Source organism: Capsicum annuum, chromosome 11, assembly GCF_002878395.1.
Source record: "Capsicum annuum cultivar UCD-10X-F1 chromosome 11, UCD10Xv1.1, whole genome shotgun sequence".
NCBI lineage: Eukaryota > Viridiplantae > Streptophyta > Magnoliopsida > Solanales > Solanaceae > Capsicum > Capsicum annuum.
In genome coordinates, this window is record NC_061121.1 from 101,603,174 (window position 1) to 101,609,618 (window position 6,445).

The window sequence follows — 6,445 nt, forward strand, 5'->3', positions numbered from 1 at the left end:
CTGGTCATGCTCACTTATTTTTTATATTGATGTTTTTCATGTCTTTGGTATCTTTTATGCTAAGCTTTTTATGTCAAACACAAAGGATATGTGGGTGTATGTCAAGTGTGAGCAACCATGGGTTGGTGATAAGAGTGTGGTACTAATACTAACCCTCCTACCAAGAGGATTATGTGTTTGTTTTGATCTCTCTTTGGGTTTTGCAAGATCTGAATTTGAGGATAAATTCTTTCAAGATGGAGAGGATCATACAAGCACAAGGAGCACCAAGAGTACAAGGTATTATCTAAGGGTCAAGGCTTCAGAATTAGTAAGCAATTTAAGACTTTTTGGAGTATTTTGAAGCCTTTGTCAAGAGAAGGAAGGAGGGGAACTTATACACTCAAGAGGCGCCTCAAGTGAAGGGAATTGAAGACATTTTACACTCCAAAGTGACACTCAAGAGGCACCCCAATTCCCTCTCTCATTAAGGTTATTTTTGTCCATTGAATGTAATAGTATAAATAGACCATTTTAATTCCCTTTTCATTAGAATTTTGATGACATTGAATATTACTCCTAAATTGTAGCTTAGTCTTCTAGTTTTTTAGAACCCTAGAATCCGAAACTAGGTCCGTGGACATTTGAAATTAGTTTTTCACTTGTCTTGGATAATTTGGCAAGAAAGGTGTGCTTGAGGAAGTGTGAGTCCTTTTGGTCACCTAAGAGAGGGTTTAAACTTTAATTTGTGAGGTATGATTGGAGATTTGATACATCTCTTTTTGTTAATCATCTAGTGGAAGTAAGGGTCACTCTACTATCTTTATATTCATGCAATTCTTCTTCTTCATCTCCTTTCTAAGTGTTGTTTTCTCTTTGTGTGCTTGCTGATTTTTGCATCTTATTATCCATTCCATGTGTTTGATAGTCTTTAGGCTATCATAGTCCACGTGGAGAATCCCTCATTTAATCTAACGTTTTCTCATATTTACCATAACAACACTCCCCTGTCCCACTACAACTTATCATTTTTCTAACATTGAGATAATAGAATTACCATACCGACTTCGACAAATTTTGTTCACCAGTACGTCAACTGTGACGTCACTTTATGGCGTACAGTTATGCATTCCTTCTTCTTCAAATTCTTCAAACAGAGTATCTTTGTTGAACAACTCTCAATTCTCTGGTCCAGTGATTTGAGCAATCATTTGAGGTTCTTGAGGGTATTCTTTCAAAAAAGTTGGTTCTCCCCCAAAGGGTCGAGTCTCACGCTGCTCTGAGGGAGAAAAAAGTGTTCTAAATGATAGATTTTCTTAAGTCCAAGAAATAAAAAATCATGAAGATTTATGAAATTGTGTATTATATCATTTTAAACATACGAGGGAACCTTTTCTTTTCAAAAGATTTATATCAGTTGGTTATGAATTGAACACTATAAGGATCAAACATGTTATTAGAAAACTGCTAGAATTGGGAGCTATGCCAAATATATAAGATTTCTATCCTATATTTGAAGCTCTTAATTTGTAGGGATTGAGAAAGCAGACTAATATATATCAGGATCAGTTGTTCAATGTATGGAATGAAATCATCAAGGAAAAAATATACTCTCTTTGAAGAATTGGAAGAAAAAGAAGAAGATGAAGGAGGAACGCTTAGCTGTACGCTGAAAAGTGACATTACAGTTGACATATTGATGAACAAAATTTACCAACACCGGTAACGCTAACAGTAATTCTATTATCTCAGCGTTAGAAAAATGAGAAGTTCTAGAGGAATAAAGGAGTGTTGTTATGGTAATATATGTGAAAAGGTTAGATTAAATGGGGGACTTTCCACTTAGACTATTTAAGTGGTGTTTTTTGTCCACATGGCATGCTTAGTGTCATTTTGTTAGAGAGAAAAGTAATTTTGAGCCAAAAAATTAATAGAGGGGTATTTTTGAGTCAAAAACCTAATGAAGGACATTTTTGCTCCATTTTGGATAGTTCAATGGTATTTTTGACCCCTTTCCGTATATTAATTAAAAATTTTGTGTGCTTATTAAAAATTTTTCCTATTTCAAAATTTCAAGTTTTTCCTCTTTATTATCTTTTCAAGCTTCCTTTCATTTTCTTTCTTTCTCTAGATTTTTCTCTCCCTTTACCTTCTTCCTCATTTTTCTTTATCGCACCATATTTTCCATCTCTTGATCTTCTTCTTGTTCTTCCTCTTCTTCTTGTTCTTCTTCTTCTTGTTCTTCTTATTTACTGTCTTCGTTGTCGTTTCCACCACTGACATAGAGAGAAAAGAGGTCAGAGCACTCTTTAATTCTTCAATTAATTAAAAAGGACAAGTTGATCTTACAATATTAAAAAGTTAGAAGGGGTCAAGTTTTTCAAACAAATGTGTGCAGTTGCTGAACAACTGCATTAGTTATACTATTCAATTGTCCAATAACTACACACAATCGCTAAGACAACTTCAGTAGTTGTTGGGACAACTTCTGTAGTTACGAAGGTAAAAGTGTAAAAGTAAAAAGTGTGGGATTGCTGATAAAATTATCACTCGTACCCAAATTTTAAACCTTGAAGGACTCCCACTTAATTAACAAACCCATTTATTCCTTTTAATTATTCCTCCCAACTGTTGTAGTCATCATTTTAATCGCGTTATTCTTATTCTTTTTCTCCTTTTTGTTTTTATTTTTAAAAACTATTTTACTTTGATTTTGAGAATTTTAAAAAGAAAATTTTGGATTTTTCAAAGTCATTCAAAGGAATTTAACTATTATAGTTACTTCATTTTCTGACAGAAAATGAGGCAGATTTTGTTCTTAATTTTACAAATTATTTTACATTGATTTTGAAATTTCTAAAAAGAAAATTTAAATTTTTTGATGTCATAAAAAGAAATTTAATTACGATATTTGCTTCATTTTCTAACAAAAAGTGAGGTGGAGGAGAGGCAGACGAAGAAGATGGTGATTGTGAAGGAGGAGAAGGTAGTGGATCTAGTGGTGACAACGAATGAGGTGGTGATGGTTGTTGTTGAGAAGGAGGGGGAGAAAGAGGTGGTGGAGAAAAAGGTGGTGGTGGCGACGACAAAAGGAGTAGGGAGGGAAAAGTAGGGTCTTTGTGTAAGTAATAAAACTTAGAGTTTTAAAATTTGTGTCATTAACAGTAATCTTAAAATTTTGACTTTGATGTATTAATTAAGACTTGTGTTACTTTTTCTTAGTTTTGAAACTTGTTTATCACCCTATTTTTTTTCCACCAACATTGGGTGTTGGTCTATTAATATTAGTGAAATCGAGTGTTCTGAAAATATGATGATTAAAATGATGGATAGCTGATAAGAGTAAAATAAACTTTAGAATTTCTAATTTTTTCCTACTTCCATATAGAAGCCGTTTTCCATAGCTTTAATCGAACTCAATAACTTCAATAAAAAAATAATATTTATTTATCGAAAATGAATGATTGATTCATCGATACAATAATAGTTTGGATTTTTTATTGGCTTATCGACTTCATAATGATTTAGGATTTTTGTCAATGAGTTAACCTATAACCTCATAATATATGAGATAAATCTTGTAGATTAATTTTAACTTCTGATCAATCTAACTTCAAATAACTGCATGCCCAAATAGGTCATATCTTTTTGAAGCTTAAAATGTGTAAAATATGTTGATGTTAGCAGATAAATAAACAAGAACAATTATATACAAGGGATTTTCACATACCTGTACAGAATACACATTTTTTCCTGAAAAGAATGGTTATATGTATATGTAATGTATCAATACTATAGAATATTCATGTAATACCTCGATTTTATATAAATAGTTATATAATTTATCGATACTGTATAAATATTTTATAAGCATGTATTTTTAATAACAAAAGTTTTCTTATGTTAATGGAATTCAACGATCAATATAAATAAAATAATTTTTAAATATGTTTGGTATAATTTTTTGATGAAAATGATCCACCTGACTATTAATGAAGAAATATACAGTTTAATTTAGCAGTTGATTTGTTATAATCTGATTTTTGAGTCATTATGACATCTACTTTATCCCATTAGTAGGTAAGCTAAATCGTAGCCCGAGCTAAAAGCAATGGGTTAATTTGATAGAAAAATAGCATAAATGTTGGAAACATGTAAGTAAAAGATCACAAGCAATAAAGCATGAAATAATAATATGACAGATAAATAAGAGAAATAACAATATCCGGTAGTGTCGGTACAAGAGCCACTAAACCAAAAGAGTATGAGTGCTATTATAATCAAACACACATCAATCTCAAATAATGAAAGTCTAAAAAAAAGTATAAAAAAGAGAAAAGGTCAACTCCGGCTCTGAGAGCTCACCCTGTCTCTGAACTCTAATCAGTATGATTATAGTGTCAACGATGATCACTAGTACTCAGATCTGCACCAAAAAGATACAGAAGTGTAGTTTGAGTACCAAATCCACATGTACTCAGTAGACATCATCAACCGACTGAGCTAAATCATAATATAAGTATAATAAAAATGTAAGATAAATAAGCTAAGTTAAGGTAAGATGGCAAACCCGAAACAATGCTCCAAATGTTGTAAATAAATAACCAAAATGATAATATCCTAAAATAAAGCGTAACTATTACGACAAAATTGGCCTCTATAATCCACTAAGTTCAATAAAGTAAATAACCCAGCGTAGGCCCCATAAGCTTGGAGGGTCAATTAAGAGAAGAGGTAGCCGAAATTATGCTAATTAACCTTATCTCAAAATTATAAACGTGAATTCTTCCATACCTAATTAATCAGAGTCGAACCGGTTCCACAACTGTCATAAATAATCTCTCAATGTCAGACTTGAATTGAAACTCATATCATCATTTGCCAAAGTTGAATCGAAACTCAGAATCATCACTTGTCGGATTTGAACCAAAATTCAAAGTCATAAATCATCAGACTCAAACCGAAATTAGTATCATATTTCAAGTACCAATCTAGAACCAAGAATAATTTTTCTAGCCTTCTTCAGCTTTATAAAATGCATTTAAATAAGGTAACACACCTAAAAGTCTATAAGAAACTAATTAGTCTTGACCTAGGGTGGGTTGGAGGGGTTTACTTCTAATTCCTGAAATTCATTCTAGGAAAAATTCTACTCCAGACTATGCTAAGGTACCTAAACTCACCATTAGATATTAAATAAGCCACATTTTAGTCCTAAGATAGCAATCCTGCTTAGATAATGAGTAACAAAGTCAGTTATGCCTAAATTATGAATCTTTAATTGGCTAAGAAATTCAAATATCACTAAATATAATTTCAACCTAATTCCCAACCCATATCAAGCACATTATCTTGAATATACTACAAATAAGCCCAATTTATGAGAAAGGTAAACCTAGCCTATCTGGACGCCAATGAGAGCCTGGTGAAATCCACGAAATTATCGATTTCCCTTCCAAGAAGCTTTCGCTCGATGCCACGCTAACAAAATTATAATATACTCATCAATACGAGAACAATGGTACCATATTGCATTTTTATGCTTTGGGTCTAAAGCTACGTAGAAATCCCGTGTAATCCCCCTTGAGAAATCGTACTTTCAAAATTGTCAATGCGCCCCTCTATGCTCAATAAATATTTATCCTCAAGAATGGGTAAGTTCTGCTCTTAAATAGTGCTAAAATTTACCCACCAATAATTTAGGGACTTTGGAAACTAATAGATAGTTTAACCATGAATTTAATGGAAACTTATCAAGAATTTGGAGAAGAAACAGAAATCCAAGCTCATATACACCCTAAAATCACCTCTTAATATTTCTCCCAAGTTTTCATACTCTCTAGGGTTTTTCATTCTTGAACTTGTGCGAAAATGGGAGAAAAATTAGACTAAGAGGGAATTTAATGCCACCCAGGTACCACTTAAGTGGTCACCGCTAAAGCACCCAAGTGTCGCTAAAGCGGTACCCACCTAGGCCTGGCAAACCACTTAAGCAAACAAGTCGGTGCTAAAGAGGCATACACTTTAGCGGTAAGCTTACCGCTAAAGCAACTTGTTGGGGCTGGCCAGGATGCTAAATCACCTGGAAGGCTGCTTGAGTGGCCTCTGCTAAAGTGCCCAAAGGGACACTTTAGCCGATGCACCAATTGAGACTTGGAATTTTTCCAAGTCTCCACTGATCCCTCAAAATTTGCTTGGAATTTTGTATGTGCAAATGAACTATGCTACCCTATCAAATTTGATAACATTTTAAACTCAATGGTGCAATCAAAATTTCCATCCGAGGTTATTTTAATACCAAATGGGTCCCACACCCAAGTACCAATTTTATAAATTTCCCTATCTTACGAGGAGGTCCCGTTTGAGATCTTGGATAGACAAGTTCATAGGTTACGGACTAAGGATGTAGCTTCAGTAAAGGTTCTTTGGAGGAACCATAAGATGGAAGAAGCCACTTGGGAAGCAA